Here is an 18,027-nt window from a genome sequence, read left to right on the forward strand (position 1 = left end):
GTTTGGGTGTTCCCTCTCCTCTGTATATGCTGGTACTCAGGAAAGGAAAACAGACCCACCCCACATCCCTGATTTCATGTTCCTATTGCCAAGAATTAGTTTGAGCAAGAGCATGTAGTATAATTCTGAATACTGTGATGTGTAGGAAATCTTGGAAAGGCTCTCCTTATTAACAATAAAAAAGGTTGGGGATAAACATCCCCTGCTGCTGGAGGTCACTATGTCTACAAGGATTCCCAGAGTTGTGGGCAGCCATTTTAGAACCATGTGGGGAACTAAGTCAACAGGCCCAGGAGGGCAGAACAGAAAGATGCAAAGAACTCAGGTTCCTGCTTTTTGGTCAAGCAACTGAATCAATCAATCTGCAGCCCTCCCTCCCATACTCATACTTCCTGTTATGTGAGATAATAAATGTTCCTCATTAAGCCATTTTTAGTCAGTTTTCTGTTACTTAGCAGATAACGCATCCAGATTGGTACATATGAATTAGTTCTGTTATCCCTCTCTTCCTCCACTGAGCCAACATTTTAAATATTCTTAACATAATTTAATTGGTATTAACATTTTTATGTAGGTAGATTTTGGCTTTCTTCAATGATAAATTTAAATTTATCCTCATGTTTTATACTTTAGCTTAGCAATCTACTTTAAGAAACTGAATCTCATCAAAGATACCTGGTTCCTATACCCATACTAATTATATTTTTTAAGGTCATGCAAATATCAGTATGAGTCTACAATGTTTTTTGATAACCAAACATATCCATTCTGACCAAAGACTCTTGCCCCTATTAAAAAAAAAGAAAGAAAGAAAAAGAAAGAAAGAAAGAAAGAAAGGGAAAAAAAGAAAAGACTAGAAAAAAACTCAGTTATATGTCGAAGCTTTCTAATTCCTATCCCCAACTTTTTTTGGATAGACTTTCATTACAATTCCTTGAAGCCTATTTGGCTTTCACAGTTTAATTTCTTAGCTTTGAGTTAATATTATTCCCCTAATCTCACTAATCCCCTGAGGAAGATGAACATAATGGTGAACTTCATATAAGGAATATTCTATTAAATTTTGAAAAGATTAAATTGTATACATAAAAATAAAATATGAATACACATTGAATTTACATAACTTCCTGCCCAAATTTCTAGATTTAAGCCATCTTTTCACCAATGCCATTTCCAAACATCCCTCTATGCGAGCTTTATCAAGACAAGTGTCAGAATTCATAAAATCAACCAGAGCAACTGAAAGGCCTATGTTAATTATAAATCATAACACAAGTCAAGGTTAATTACACTTAGATTTTAAATGTTTTGCTTGAGGATGCTTAGCTTAGTCTAGAACATATTTTTTAAAATGAAATGCTTATGTAAGAAAGATTAACTTTACCCACAGCTGTGGGGGGGGGGGGTGGGGGGGAAGCACTAACCAGCACTATTTAAACATTGCACTTTCACCTTAAAACTAACAAATGCAAGCAGTTTGAATGTAAATTATTCTCAGGGCTTTTTAGCTCTTAAAAGGAAATGAATGTAAAGGCCATAATCTCTTAAGCACTTCTGAGCAATAATAATTTTAAAAAATTCTAACTGGGATGAAACTAAGATGCCAACATTTAGTTATGGAATTTGCAGCCAATTATGTCATACAAATGCTTTACTAATATTTTCTCATTCCTGCGTATTGTTCTAAGAGTTCTCCAAAACAAAGCCTTAAGTTTAAATCAAAGTCAAATTGAATCCACCCTACCACATTTTTAGTGACTCTCTGGTTCCTTATAAGGAAAAATATTGGAGATGGAATTAGAACTTTTGGGTAACTATAAGAATGTGAGAGAGGAGGGCACCTGGATGGCTCAGTCAGTTGAGTATCTGACTCTTGATTTCAGCTCAGGTCATGATTTCATGGTTCATGGGATCAAGCTGGCATTGGGCTCTGTGCTGACAGCACAGAGCCTGCTTGGGATTCTCCGTCTCTCTCTCTCTTTCTCTGACCATTCCCTACTCATGCTCTCTCCCTCAAAATAAATAAATATTAAAAAAAAAAAAAAAAGAATGTGAAAGAGAACAATCTTACCCAGTCTGGAAAGTGGGCACGGGATTTCTAAAGTACAAGTATACTGGAAAGTCTAATATGAAACTGAATGGAGATATTCTACAAGTAAAAATATAAACCGTTTTCCTCAAGGGAAATTCAAAGTAATTTTAAGAATTGTACTTTGGCTATGCAGCATATAAATGTCTGAGGGATCTAGTAGAAGATATACAGAGTTCTCATTTTTCTAATTTTTTGAAAAATCTGAAGTTAATACAAAATGAAAAATGTAAAAATGCTTTAAGATGCTTAAAATTATTACTATTTTCACATGAGAAATTAACTCAATTGTGTAAAATTTTAGTTTCTGACCAGGGTCAAACTAGGTAAGAATTTTAATGTGTTGGAAAAAGCTTCAATATGTAGTCCATAGCCTCAAATCTTGTCTCAGTTGTCAGTGGTATTTAAAGACACCAATCTCCATAGATAGATATTTATTTCATATGGCTGAGTTTTACATAGAAGAAATACTGCAAACTCCATGGACATACACCTGAGTTTGGATAGTATTTGAAATCTGACTTAAATACAGTGCTCTTTTATTTGGTAGTTTATCAATTCCTGTCGAATTGCTTCATAACATTTCTAATTTTCTGTTTCTTAAAAATAAATCACAAAATTATAGACCTAAAATGACCTATAATTATAGTCATACACTCAGAGCTCAAAACGATATTACAGATTATCCTAAACGGCACAGGGATGTGAAGGGACTTACCAGAGGCAACACACTATAACCTGATATATCACATCACACAACATAACACACCAGTTAATTTCAATATGGGAACAAAGATTGGCTCATATCAAAGACATTCTTGTAACAATTAGGGTATTTAAACATGGAATGACTACTAAATAGCGTTATACCATTACTGCTAATTTCCTTAAGTATAACAACTTATAATAATAAGTTATGTTATATAATATAATAATACATAATAATTATATTAAAAATTATATAAATAAGTATATTTTATGTTATATAAATAAGTATATTAAATATAACATACTTTTACTTTAATACACTTATACTTAATATACTTATAAAATAAATATATATAATATATAGCTACATAATAAGTTATAAAAATAAGTATATTCCCATTGTCTTTATTCTTAGATGATGCTTGATTTATTTATGACTTTGGAACCCATTATTAATTTTCAAATGGTACAGCATATGCATCTGTGTGTGTGTGTGTGTGCACGTGTTACCATATTGAGAGGGCAAGATAAAGAAACTATGAAAAAAATGTTAACAATTATTTTATTTACATGGAGAGCACATGGGAATTCAAATTTTCTGTACTTTTAAAAATACAGAATATCACTGTACTTCACCAAAAACCACAAAAGCTCTCATAATAGTACTTCGTCTCTCTCACATTAGTAGCACTGGTACTAGTGACTTTGTTTAGAGCATCACTGATTCTTTATAAGCAGACAGCTCTTAACAAAGTTGATTTTTCTCTTTTTCTTAAGTACGGTGATTAAAAGCCAAAATTTAAGAGACAGAAATGGATGTCAGAGAAGGTCACAATCCATTTGACAAACATTTATAAAGTATCTACCAGACTTGTGAAACAGCAATGGCCAAGATATGATCCTGGTCCTAAAGGAGCCCATGATCCAGCTGGCAACAGGGACATGCAAACAAATAACCATAATGATAACTAAGGTACCTAATACAGAGGAAGAATAATAAACAGTAGATACAACTGTATTAATAACCAGTGAGAAATGAAACTCACAATGATGACCCTGAGTCAGAAGTAAAAGGTCAAATTTCATTTCATATACATTTAGAAACTTAGAGAAATTAAAATTATATTTTATAAATACTATTGTGAAAATATTTTAATAACTAAAGATTTAAAGCTTACAGAAAAAAAATGTTTTTACTTATTAAAAATTTTATTTCCCTGGATAGTGTTGGGGAGGAAAAACTTTCCTTCTATCCTTCTAGGTTCTTTGGCTGGTCTAATAATTAAATTAACATAAAACAGTGTAATGAGAGAAAAACAAATTTAATTACATTACCAGGGCCTCATTACGAATGTAAGACCTATAGGCAGTCAGGCAAATGAGGCTTATATGTTACCCTGAGCTAAGAAGAAGGGAGCAGAGGTTTGGGACTTCAGAGGGGAAGAAAACAATTCACAGATAGATGGAAAGAGCAAATGTTTAGTAATCAAATATTTGCCATGCTATGTGGAGAAGTCTTTCTTATGTAAAACAAACATATCTTTGGTGACAGCTCTCTTCCTGGTGCACACTCCTTATCTATCTAAATTATTTTGAGCAATTAAGGGAGAAGTAAAAAGAAAAACTTCTTCAGCCTTCTGTGTCTTAAAGATAACCTACCTAAAATAATCCTAATGCCAAAGAGACACATTTTGGAGTGGCAATTTTGCTCTCCAACTGTTAGATGTCTCAATATTCTTCAGTTGTCAATTCTTCCTAACTTGATCTATTGATTCAGTGCAATCCCAATCAAAATTCTAAAAAGTGATTTGTGTATCAACAAATATATAAACTAAAATTTATATGAAAAGACAAAAGACCCAGCAAAAGAAAAACCAACACAATACTGAAGAAGAACAATGTCTGAGGACTGATACTACCTAACTTAAAGACATACTATAAAGCTAAAGTAATTATCCAAACAGTATGGTATTGATGAAAGAATAGACAAAAAGATCAATGGGACAGAATTGAGATCCTAAAAACAGACCTACACAAATATAATCAACTAATCTTTGACAAAGGAACAAAGTCAATTCAACGGAGAAAGCGTAGTCTTTTTAACAAATGGTATTGTAACAACTGGACATCCACATGTGAAAGAAGGACAGAAAGAGAGAGAAAGGGAGGGAGGGAGGAAGGGAAGAAGGAAGGAAAGGAGAGAGAGGAAGAGTAAAGAAAGGAGGGAGGAAGAAAAAGTAAAATATAGACACTGGCCTTACACCTTTTACAAAAATTAACTCAAAATTAAAATGGATCATAGACCTAAATGTAAAAAGCAAAGCTATAAAACTTCTAGAACATACAAGAAAATCCAGGTGACCTTGGGTTCAGCAATGAGTTTTTAAACAGAACAACTAAAGCACAAGCAACAAAGGAAAAATTACTAAGTGGTACTTCATGAAAATCAAAAACTTCTGCTCTACAAAAGAAAATGTTAAGAAAATGAAAAAAAAAAGGCACAGACTGGGAGAAAATATTTGCAAAACATGTAATGAAAGACTTTGTATCCAAAATATACAAAGAACTTTTAAAATTCAACAATAAGAAAATAAGCAACCCAATTACAAAATGGGCAAAAGATCCAATCAGATACCTCACTAAAGAAGATATACAGATGGCAAATAAACACGTGAAAAAATGTTCAACATCATATGTCAGAGAATGGCAAATTAAAACGTCAAGGAGATACCACTATATTCCCATTAGAATGTCAAAAACAAAAACAAAAACTAACAATATCAAATGCTGGCATCGATGTGGAACAACAAGGACTCTCATTCAGTGTTGGTGGTAACAAAAAGATTCAGCCACTTTGGAAGAGTTAGGCAGTTTCCTACAAAACTAAACAGTTTTATCATATAATTCAGCAATCACGCTCCTAGGTATTTACCCAAATGAGTTGAAAACTTACTTCCACACAAAAACGTGCACACAAATGTTTATAGCCGCTTTATTTATAATTTCCCCAAGCTAAAAGCAATCAATATGTCCTTCAAAAAGTGAATGGATGGGGCGCCTAGGTGGCTCAGCCAGTCAAGCATCCAACTTCAGCTCAAGTCATGATCTCACAGTTTCTGAGTTTGACAGGCTTGGAGCCTGCTCCAGATTCTGTGTCTCCCTCTCTCTGCCCTTTCCCTGCTCATTCTCTCTCTCTCTCTCTCTCTCTCTCTCTCTCTCTCTCTCTCTCTCTCTCTCATAAACATAAAAAAAAAAAGACCAAAAAGTGAATGGATAAACAAACTGTGAGACATCCATACAATGGAATATTATTCAGCAATTAAAAAAAGAGCTATCAAGCCACTAAAAGACATAAAGAAATCCTAAATGCATATTGCTGAGTGAAAGAAACCAATCTTAAAAAGCTAGGTATGTTATGATTACAACTACATGACACTCTGGAAAAGCCAAAACTATAGTGACAATAACATCAGTGGTTGCCCAATAGTTCAGAACAGGAGTAGAAGAGGGATAAATAGAACATAAGGGGTTTCTTAGACCAGTAAAACTATTCTGTAGGATACCATAATGCATACATATAGAACATTACACATTTGTCATAACCCATAGAACTGTACAACACAAAGAGTGAACCCTAATGTAAAATATGTTTTTTAGATAATAATAATGTATCAACTACAGATATTAATGATACTGTATCAATATTGGTTCAATTATAATAAATGTACCACATTAATGCAAGATGTTAATAAGAGGGGAAACTGATTAGGGGAGAGAGGGAGTATATGGGATGTACCGCTCAATTTTCTGTAAACCTAAATTGCTTTACAAAGTAAAGTTTATTAATTTAAAAATTTTTTTATGTAATACTCATTTTCCCCTAATGCCAAATAACAAGGCTCCTTTGGAATAAGCATGTGTTGCTCACAGGTAAGTCTTTATCTACACTAAACTGGCTTTTTATGAATTGTCAATCACTTTTAGATATGCTAAAATAATGAGCACATAAATTATGGGTAGGCCCTGGGCAGAGTTTGGAGAAGTGTGGTCTTCAAACCACCTGCACCAAAATCATTTGGATGCTTGTTAAAAATCATATCCCTACTAAATCAGAGCCTCAAGGGGTGGGCAATCTGCATTTTTAACAAGTTCCCTGGGGATTGTGATGCACAGTAAGCGTGGGAAGTACTGCATTAATAGTGTATAAGGATACTTAAGGAATACTCCTTTTATTTTACTGCTTATAAAAAGCAAACAATTAAAACATACCAGCTGCCCTGTAATTGAGAACAGGTTTTTCTTCATCTCCCTGGCAGAAGATGACAATCAGTGACTTATTTTGCAATTTCAGGAATTCTAGCCATAAGGACTAAATTCTCCAGAAGCACTTTATCATGTAACACCTTGTTTTTTTAAAATACTGGTTTTTCAAGAAAGAAATAACTAGATGGTGAAAACTAGACTGATGCTTATGGTCCTTTTGTACGTTTTTTAATTGAAGCTTTATGAATCATAGTTTTAATAAAAGATTAAAGAAAAAGCCGATGCTGTATCATTTATTATTTTCCAAACTGAATAAATATTTTTTAATAAAAATTTCAGATGACACTGCCAATTCCTTTTTTCCCCAAGAAAATTAATTTCTATGAAATAATTCTGGTCTTGCCCTTTGCAGGAAGATATAATTTTACTCTGTCTATATCAAAGAAGGTCACAGAGTCAGAACACAGGGTAATGCTTCACGGCAAAGCCCCAGAACAATGATAGAGTGAGCCTGATCAATCCTAGCTGTCATCATTTCTTTCAGACTCTCCACCTTGCCCTTTTGTGATTTTAGCAATCCACCTTTAAGCTGTATTGTATTGTTACTACCCAGATTTATCCAGTGGTCAAACTTCAAGCAACCTTAGCCATTCATAACACAGCAGAAACATACGTTTGTCAAATCTTTGTGTTACCTTTCTGTATCCTCTCCCTGCTGCTCTAACCTATCATTTACAGTCCTTCCTTAGTAGAAATGATCTGATGGGAGTCATTTACACTTATAATCTAAGGCAGTGCTGCTCAAATCTGAGTGTGTACCAACTGTCATCTGGAAGGCTTGTTAAAATGCAGATTGCTGGGCCCCACCCCCACAGTTTCTGATTCAGGGGGTATGAGATGGGGTCTGAGAATTTGCATTTCTAATGAGTGATACTGATGCTACTAGTACAGGGAACACACTTTGAGAACCACTAATATAAGGTAATTTACCACTTTTGTTTGGTATTTGTTCCAGATACTATTGTGACCAGTGTTGTGATTTATGTAAACTGTTCCAAGACTCATTAGAGTGAGCATCCTAATTAACAACCTCTGGATGGTATATTAGAAATGATGCAAATTAGGGGTACCTGACTGTCTCAGTTGATAGAGAATACCACTCTTGATCTCAGGGTTGTAAGTTCGAGCCCCATGTTGGGTATAGGGATTACTTAAAAATAAAAATCTTTTTAAAAAAAGAAATGATGCAAATTGATGACTCCTTTTGACAGTACAGTGGTCACGGCACCATACATAATTATTTTTCTATTTTCCCAAAGAAGATCATGCAACAAAAATCTCAAGTTAGCACATGAGAACTCTGGCCTTTTACTTGTCAACCAAGTCTTAACTAGCCAAATCTCGCATCTGCCTCCACCTTGAAAGCACTTTCACTCAATTTCCACTTGCCTGCCTGCAGTCTTGCCTAATCTGTTAGATCCACTACATGAAGACCTGTGTCTTCCCACCATGAACCCACATCCCCCACTGCCATCCTGCAGAACCCAACCTATGATTCTGATCTCATCGTGGGTCCTCTCCATCTTGGCTCCCTGAGTACCTGAGGAGTTCTGGCCCAATTCTTTCCAGGGCTCCCAGGACTTAGTGTGGATAAATCTTTGGCATCAGTCCTCTTGGCTGCCTCTCCCTGACATGATTTGGAGAAGCATGTTCACTCTCTTTTAAAGGGAATTAGAAGCATGCCAAAGATGAGGTGGGAACTGGGTAAGTGAATGTGCCCCCCTCAGTAGATGGCAGGAGAAAAGGGAGCTTTCACACATAGGAGTGTATTGTTGAAAGAATATCAAGTCCTGCTTCTTTAGTTGATGTTCTCCAATATTTTTCTTAAGTGAAGTGACGACCAGAGTATTTTCTCACCTTCCAAGAAGACTGGCATACCCTGCAAAAGATGTAGCACTAGGAAGATGAAGATTAAGGCCACAGGAAACCAAGCAACAAGAAAAGTGGGCCACTTTGCCAGCAGAGGGCGGCAGACCACATTACAAAAAGGACCCCATCCACAGCCACTATTCCCACAGGAAGTCCAGGTCTGTAACTACTGCTCATTATGGGGACGCTGAAGGGAGCACATTGAAATATTACTGTTGCTCCCCTGTTGTTATTTCTCATGGCTCTAATACTAACAGGGAAATGTCAGCATTGCATAGGAAAATAGCACAGGACTTGGGAGAAGCTGGACTCCAGCATTTTCTAGCTATTTGGCTTGGTCAACAACCCAGAGCCTCCATTTTCTTTTCAGTGAAATGGAGGGGAAAAAATAATAAAACCAACAGCAATCTCATGTGGCTCATCAACATCACAGGTTTGCCCTTGGGGTGATGAGTAAAAGGAAAAAAATCTTTATGCACAAACATTACTTATTTCTCAGAGAAGATGTGGGCTGTGAACTCAAGACAAAAGAAGTGTGTTAACCCCCAAAAGGCCACCTCAGCTCTTCACAGGCTCCAATGCTCAAGAATTCTTTAACCTTATTGTTATTGTGCAAGGCTATTTGGGGCACCGGACTACTGAGATAGAGGGGATTTCTAGAGTAGAAGTCCATTCAGGAAGGTACCAAATCCCACTCTGTAATTAATGGCACAGAGGAATCCACCCCAATCACAGGTACTTACGTGACGCTGGCAAAAGAGAAGCCAGGAGCCACAGTGCAGAGAATTGATGTGGGGGAAGATTAAGAGAAAGACCAACGGGCGCCTGGGTGGCTCAGTCGGTTAAGTGGCCGACTTCGGCTCAGGTCATAATCTCGCGGTCCAGGAGTTTGAGCCCCGCGTTGGGCTCTATGCTGACAGCTCAGAGCCTCAAGCCTGTTTCAGATTCTGTGTCTCCCTCTCTCTCTGACCCTCCCCCGTTCATGCTCTGTCTCTCTCTGTCTCAAAAATAAATAAACGTTAAAAAAAATGTAAAAAGGGGCTCCTGGGTGGCTCAGTCGGTTAGCATCCGACTTCGGCTCAGGTCATGATCTCTCAGTCTGTGAGTTCGAGCCCCGCGTCGGGCTCTGGGCTGACAGCTCAGAGCCTGGAGCCTGTTTCGGATTCTGTGTCTCCCTCTCTCTGACCCTCCCCAGTTCATGCTCTGTCTCTGTCTCAAAAATAAATAAACGTTAAAAAAAAAAAATTTAAAAAAAAATGTAAAAAAAAAAGAGAAAGACCAAATCTAGGGCTGTCTTTCCCAAATAATCACTGGAAAATTGCAGAACCAATCCTCCCCAGGATATCTCTGGGAAAATATTACTTTTATTGTGTGATTGCATCTTTCACAGAGCATACAAGAGCACTGCCAGGCATTGCAAGGCAGAAGCTAAGAGCTCCAGTAGTTATGGTATGCCTTTATGGGGTTTCTGTGCTTAGTTAATGTTGAAAGAAGCACAAAATTTAAATGCCAAAGTTAAAATCACAAATTCTGGACTAAACTACAAGTCAGAGTTCCAGATGATTTCATTCCATTATGTGACAGGCTATTAATTGCAATCACTGCACAGAATTTTTATTTTAGGACAGCTAAGGTTTCTCCTGCCTGCAAGTCCCAAGCAACATAGTCCCCTCTGCTACAGAAATTACTCTAACCAATTTTCCCATCATCTGCCTCACAGTCTTGTTCAAACTGACACCTGACAGTTAATTTACACCTTCCTGTTTTATAAAACAATCCCAGAAGAAGGTACCAAATTCTCTCTCCCATTTGAATTAAAAGCCTAAGTTCTGATTTTCAGTCTCTGCTATGTATTATATAAATGGGAACCCTTGAGGAGGACACTCAGATGAATGTCCTACCAAGCTAGTTACTTCCAAATCTACCTCTACCTCTTCTTTAAAATCCAGCTAGCAAACAAATCATTATAAATAGTGCCTTTTTAGAGAAATGGAAGGTATCACCACTGAATTGTTCAACAAGGAAGTCATTAACATAGGTAGGTGAAAATTAGAACCACCTCTGAATAGTCATGTCTTTTCTGAACCTTAGAATAGATATAGGGACCTTTATAAATTGAAGATAATATGTATTAGAATTTTTTTAAACTGAAATATATTTAAGACCAACACAGGTTTCTTCTGAATACATGTGGTATTATGTTTATCACTGACACTGCCTGTTGCCCGCCTTCCAGGCAAGTACATGATAGTATTAACACTTCCCTGCCCTTCTGAAATTAGGCAGGGCCAAGTGAACTGTTTTGGCCAATGAAATGAGACAGTAAATGCACGCATCACTTCCAGCAGAACATTAGAAGAGCCAACGCCTGATTGGTCTGTTCCCTCACCCAGCCACAGTGTCCAGCTATGTAGCCTAAACCCCGAGTAAGAAAATCATGAATCAAAGGCTCCTCGAAGGCAAAATAGACACGTGGTACCCATGACTGATGTGCAATAAATATTTGCTGTTTTAAGCCACTGAGATTTGGGGGTTGTTTATACTGCAGCATAATCCAGCATAGCCTGACTGATGCCACATCAGAAAATCGTACCTTAATAATGCACCAAGACACAGGCTTTGTAGAGGCAGAGGTCAGGGAAGGTATCACTGGGCAAGGTTACAGAGAGATTTAGTTCTCAAGAAGTGGTAGGAAACTGCAGAAAGAGCTAAGCTTTCAACACTGAAACAGGTCAGGTTCAAAATCTGGCTCTGATAAACTATCCCTGATTACAGAGGCAAGTTCTTTAATATCTCCAAGCCTCAGTTTCCTCCACCAGAAACATGAGAATAATAATAGCCTCCTTAAATGAGAACCTACATGCTGTAAAACACCTTTCACACAGTAAAATATCAATATAGCTTAAAAATAGCTATTATTATCACTTGTTCTTATAGAAGAGAGTCTGAACATGAAAAGTGCAAGAGCAGAATAAACATTTCCACTTGTTCATCCTTAAAAAAATGCTATGTTAAGCACTGACACTTATATTTTCTAGTTAAACAAGCACTGTACAGGAAATACAAATTTTATGAATAGCAGTGCTGGCATCTTATGAATGCAGAAAATAATGAATATATAGATGTTAAGTACACAGCAAGTTGATGATAGAGAGGGATTTATTTATTTACTCAATTTATGAATTTGTGACCTTGAAACTCTTATGCAAAAAAGCCATTAATCCCAATTTGTAAAGTGCATGAAACTAGCAACACGAGAGGTAATATAGATAAAGGACAACACAAGAAGAATTAGAATGGCTTTTAAAGCAACATTTGTCTGCTCCCTTCTCATTAAGACTGTTTTAAAAGGTGAGGTATATTCCTGACCCCCAAAATTAAAATTCCGTACCCCAATCAATCTGGTTTTGTACATTGAGATATACTGCCTTCCTCCACAAGCTCTAAAAGATTTTATAAACCCTGGGGTAGCCAGATATGAATTTCTTAATAAAAATTCAATTTGCAGGGTTTAGATATTATTTACCTCTTGATTGGAGAGCAATGTGTAAACCTTACCCAGCATGGCTACATAACTTCTTCTTCTGGCAATGGGAGTAAAATCGATTGGATCTTTTCACGAAATAACACATGGGTTGATCCAATTTTTTTTTCTCTCACATATCACATATGGCCTTGCTATTTACTTTCTGTCAAAATAATCCTAGCATGCCAGCCCCCAGGCAAAACATAAATTGTTATCTAAGAATTTTCATCTTTGTTTACTAAACGATTCTGTCTGTAATAGATTCTTCCTGCTCACCAAATCCACATAGGGCGAAGAAAAGGATAATTTGGGTTTATCCATTTGTTTCACCTTCATCAAAAATCTGCTGACACCAGTCCTTGCTTCTCATTTGTATTAAGGACTCCTTTCCTTATTTTGCACTTCTAGAGCTATTAGTTCTCTTCAATAATCACTCAGAACTTAATTATACCTCCAAAGCCAGAAAAGACATATCTACTAGCCACAACCACACGCCCTCCTCTCAGTCACACAGGCCAGTTGACGGCCCTCTTTGGACTTGGCCATGTTTCACGTTTCACTGGCAAGACAAGATAGTCCATATGGGCATGGCAATACAAGTGTTTCAGAGCCTAAAGGAAAATCCATCCTATTACGTTCTCTCTGAATTTATCAGTTTAGGTCATAAGTACTTGGAAAGAATCCCTCCTTCTCATAAGGGAGTCATTGCTGGGAATGGGAAGCATGAACACATGTGGCCCTGCAGTGGCATTCCCAGTAAGATGTGCCCCCTAATTGAGCTCTCTGACCAATGGTTGATCATTCAGCTAACCTTAAATTCAGGGAAAAGTAACAATAATAAAAATAAAACACTCGAATATCATAGCATGTTGTAGGATAATCATACAGCACCCACAAGCCCAATAACACCGGGGGTGGGGGGGGGGGGCAGTATTTCAAAGTTGAAACCTGCCTTGGATTCTCCCTGGGGCGAGGAGAGAAGCTACAGTAAAGGAGACATCTAATTGAAACTACTCAGAAGCCTCCAAGTGCTTCAGGCTGAAAGGTACCAAGCACGATGTAAAAAAACTGGCTGGGTAGTCTGCATTTCCTTTGCACTACATCCTGGGGATCTAGTTATAATCATGGTTGTTACTGATCAGAACTGGACTTTGGTTGATGGTGTGTGAAGTGGTATAAGGATGTGTGCTCTTACGTGCAAACGTACACAGCTCATTGACTTTACTCTCAAACTCCTACACAGTGCTCATCAAAACATTATAGGAGCTGCCCCAGAGAGGAATATCCATCCAAAACAGTCAGTTGAAAGATAAGCCAAGGACGGTGTAGCCAGAGAAAGGAATTCCAACATGACAGATGTTTGACTGCTGTAAGTTCAAAAAAGCAAAGAAAATGAGAAACAGAAGCATGAAGCTGAGGTTAGAAAGGCTTCTTTCGTGAAGGCCTTGCCCAAGAGCAGCTGCTCAGAGAGACCAAACTGCCATATAGGCACCTCTAAGAAGACAGTCAACAAGAAGGCTTTACCCAAAATGCTAAAGATCAGAAGCTGCAGACATCTTAGTTCCAGCCTAGAACATTACAGGTCAGAAAGAGCTGGCTTAGAAGCCTCTGGTAAGAGATAGTAGTAATAGCTTATTTTGATAACATACAATCCAAATAAAGTTGTGCTTGCTCCTGCTTTAGGACCAGCCTATTTTTAAAAACAAAATCCTGGGATGCCAAGGTGGCTCAGTCAGTGGAGAATCTGACTCTTGATGTCGACTCAGATTGTGATCTTGCTATCGTGAGGTCAAGCCCCATGTCACTGAGTGCAGAGCCTACTTGGGATTCTCTGTCTCCCTCTCTCTCTGACCCTCCCCTGCTTGTCCTTATGCACACACATACACGCTCACTCCCTCTCGCTCACTCTCTCTCAAAATAAATAAACCTTTAAAATTTTAAATTAAAAATAAAAATAAAAAGGAAATCTCAACTCTGGATCACACCTGAAGATTTTTATTAAGGAAAGCTGGTTGGGAAGCAAAAGAGGTATACATTACAATACACAACACACACTTAAACTTTCTAAAAATCCTCTTTTCTCATCTCTGCTCCTAAAAGTCCTACTTCTTGGAACAGCTGCCCCGTTCTCATTCTCTATTTCTTAACATGCTCCAGAATCAGTAGGCTCTACTTCTCATTAGCCTATCAGCATCTCTCCTGTATTCCTCGGACAGTTTCAGGTTCTTTCTTATGTTCAGTCATCATGCTCTTCAGTGTCTTCAGGTTTTATCTCTGACCATTTCCCCAAGTAGATCCAGTAGCTTTGCAAGGAAGAATCCTGGCTCCCAACAAGACAGAAGAAGGAAAAGGACTATCTAAATTGTTCTCTGAATATTCATTTTTCATTGCACACACACACACACACACACACACACACACAGGTACACATACAGACACTTATACAGCACAGTGATGGGATACATGGAGAAGCTACAGTCATTCAAACATTCACTAATGAACCTACTCTGTTTATCCCACTCTTTGCAACAGCATCTATCCACTCCCAAGCTCTCTGAGGTCATCACTTTGGTTAGCGCCTGGCTATATTAGTATCATATTACTATAAACTAAGTCCCTTGAAACAACACAAATTTATCCTTCTACAGTTCTGGAAGCCAGAAGTCTGAAGGGGTTAATATCAAGGTGTTGGAAGGGCTTGAGCCTTCTGAAGGTTCCAAGGCAGAATCTGTTCGTTGCCTCCTCTAACTTCTAGAGGCAGCAGGCTTTTGTTGGCTGGTGGCTGCATTACTCCAATCTCTTGTTTCCAGCCTCAATCCACCACTCATTCCGATCTCTTACCTTCCTCTTATAATGACCCTTGCGATTACATCAGACCCACCTGAATAATCCAGAATAAGATCTTTATGATCTTGGAGTGCCTGTGTGACTCAGTCAGTTAAGCATCTGACTCTTGGTTTTGGCCCAAGTCATGATCTCGGGGTTCGTGAGTTCAAGCCCTGTATTCTCTCTTCTCTCTCTGCCCCTCCCCCACTCTCATGCTCTGTCTCTCTCTCTCTCAAAAATAAATAAACTTAACAACAAAAAAAAATCCTTATGATCTTAAGAGGCTTAACTGAATCATATCCACAAAGTCCCTTTCACCACATAAGGTAACATTCACAAATTCAACAAATTAGGATGTGGACATGACTGGGGAGGCCATTATTCAGCCTATTACACTATTAGATGTCACAAACTTTATTTAAAAAAATCAGTACAAATTCAATGCAAGACGATCACAAAGAGAAACTGTCAGACTTGCAAAAGATGAATGAATCCATAGTCAACAAAAGTTATGGTTGAGAACTGCTGAAATTATGAGCAAAGCCATTGACAAATGATGATTCAGCAAGACAGAACCTGAAACAATTGAAAAAAAATAGAAAATCAGCAGGAAGAGTAACAGCTGGGTACAGCAAAGAAAAAATTATGGAAATACTACCTGATTAAGAGAGAATCTTGGAAAACTGATGAAGCTCCTCAAATTTTTTGCTTATGATGAAAAATGTGAAATGGTGTATATACGATCATCCAATTGTCTTACAGATTTTTTTTTACCAAAAGCAAATCAATCTGGATTCATTCCTTATTGAATCTAAGTTCATTATTATAATTATTGTTAATTTTATTCCAATAAGAAAACTTATTTTCATAAGTTTTTAGTTTTAGTTTTCAAGGCAAGAAGTCAATTTAGGCCTTTTTCATATTTACTAGAACGTTTTGGTCCCTATTCTAAATGGATTCATTTTAAATGGCTATTTTCTTTTTTTTTTTTTTTTTTTATAAAATTTTTTTTTTTTTACGTTTTTATTCATTTTTGGGACAGAGAGAGACAGAGCATGAATGGGGGAGGGTCAGAGAGAGGGAGACACAGAATCTGAAACAGGCTCCGGGCTCTGAGCTGTCAGCACAGGGGCCCGATGCAGGGCTCGAACTCACGGACCGCGAGATCGTGACCTGAGCCGAAGTCGGCGCTCAACCGACTGAGCCACCCAGGCGCCCCTTAAATGGCTATTTTCTTATAAAAATTAGCCTTAGAAAAAAATAGGGGGTTGGGGGAACCCTCCAAAGAAGCCAAAATATACTCTAAAGCAAAAAGGAAGAAGCCCAAAGCCATAGCACAGCTGAAGGGGGGAAGCTATGGAGACCAAGGTGCTAGGACACCTTAAAAAGAGACCATTCTCTATCTGGGACAAAGATTTTTCCCCTTATTACAGCCCAGAACTTCAGCTGTGGGGGAAGAAAATCACCAGTCTGGTAAACTTCACACTACAAAGTGATCACAAAAGCACAATGCCATATGGGAAAGTATTTCACATTTCTGAAGGGGGAAATATCTACCATTTACTGAGTGCCTCCAAAATGCCAAACAGGATAGGATACATTGTCACTAATCCTCCACAAATTAAGTGCAATCCACCATTTACTGAACAAGAAGCTGAGATTCTACAAAAGTTGAATAATTTTCCCAAGATCTCACAGATAGGAAAGAGCAAAGTCAGGGAGCAACTGGAATATTCCCCACCCTACAGCTTCTTTTACTACATCATGTTTCTTAGCATGGTTGCATGTCATAACAGGTATGCCCGTGGTCTCAAGAACCTGCCTTTCCCTGACATAAAAGGACAGATGAGACTGACTGGATGTGTAGGCCATAGAACAACAGAAAGATCAGGAGTATAAAGGGAGAACATCTTGTCTTAGGTCTTCTTCAAGATTTGTCATTTTTGTAACTTTGAGCAATAACAATGTTTAAAACCTCTAAAAAGATCTCTGCTTCCTCTATAAAATGAGAATATTATTAATACTTGTCCTCATACATTTGTTGACTTCAAGAAGTCAAGTTAAAATTCAGATGAGTAGCTAGTAAAACTCAGTATTAAAGTAAAGATAGTCATTTAATGCTACCCCAATAAAGATACCAATAGGAATATTTGGAATGAAACAAGTTAATTCTAAAGTTAAATATGGAAAAATAAACTTGCAAGAATAGTCAAGGATGGTTTTGAACCTACTTTATAACTGGATTATAAGAAAATAATGAATTTGACTCCATAACAATTTTTAATTTCAGCTTGAAAAGAAATCACAAAGTGGAGAAAAACAGCCCCACTATTCTTTCTATTCTTCTTGCATGCCTCAGGTATTTTTACTTGCTATTCTCTCTGCCTGAAAATGCTCTTTCTCCAGCTTGCAAATGTCAAACAGGAGAACCTATCTGCAATAAACATAAAGATTCCAATATATCAATCAGAAACTATCAACAACTCAAAGGAAAAAATGGGCAAAAACAGTAAGTCCCAGAAAATGAAATACAGGGTGCCTGGGTGGTTCAGTCGGTTAGGCATCTGACTCTTGATTTCGGCTCAGGTCATGATTTCATGGTTCATGTGGGGCTGAGATTGAGCCCCACAACGGGCTCTGCACTGACACTGCAGAGCCTACTTGGGATTCTCTCTCTCTCCCTTTC

This window comes from Panthera leo, chromosome B2 (assembly GCF_018350215.1).
Source record: "Panthera leo isolate Ple1 chromosome B2, P.leo_Ple1_pat1.1, whole genome shotgun sequence".
NCBI lineage: Eukaryota > Metazoa > Chordata > Mammalia > Carnivora > Felidae > Panthera > Panthera leo.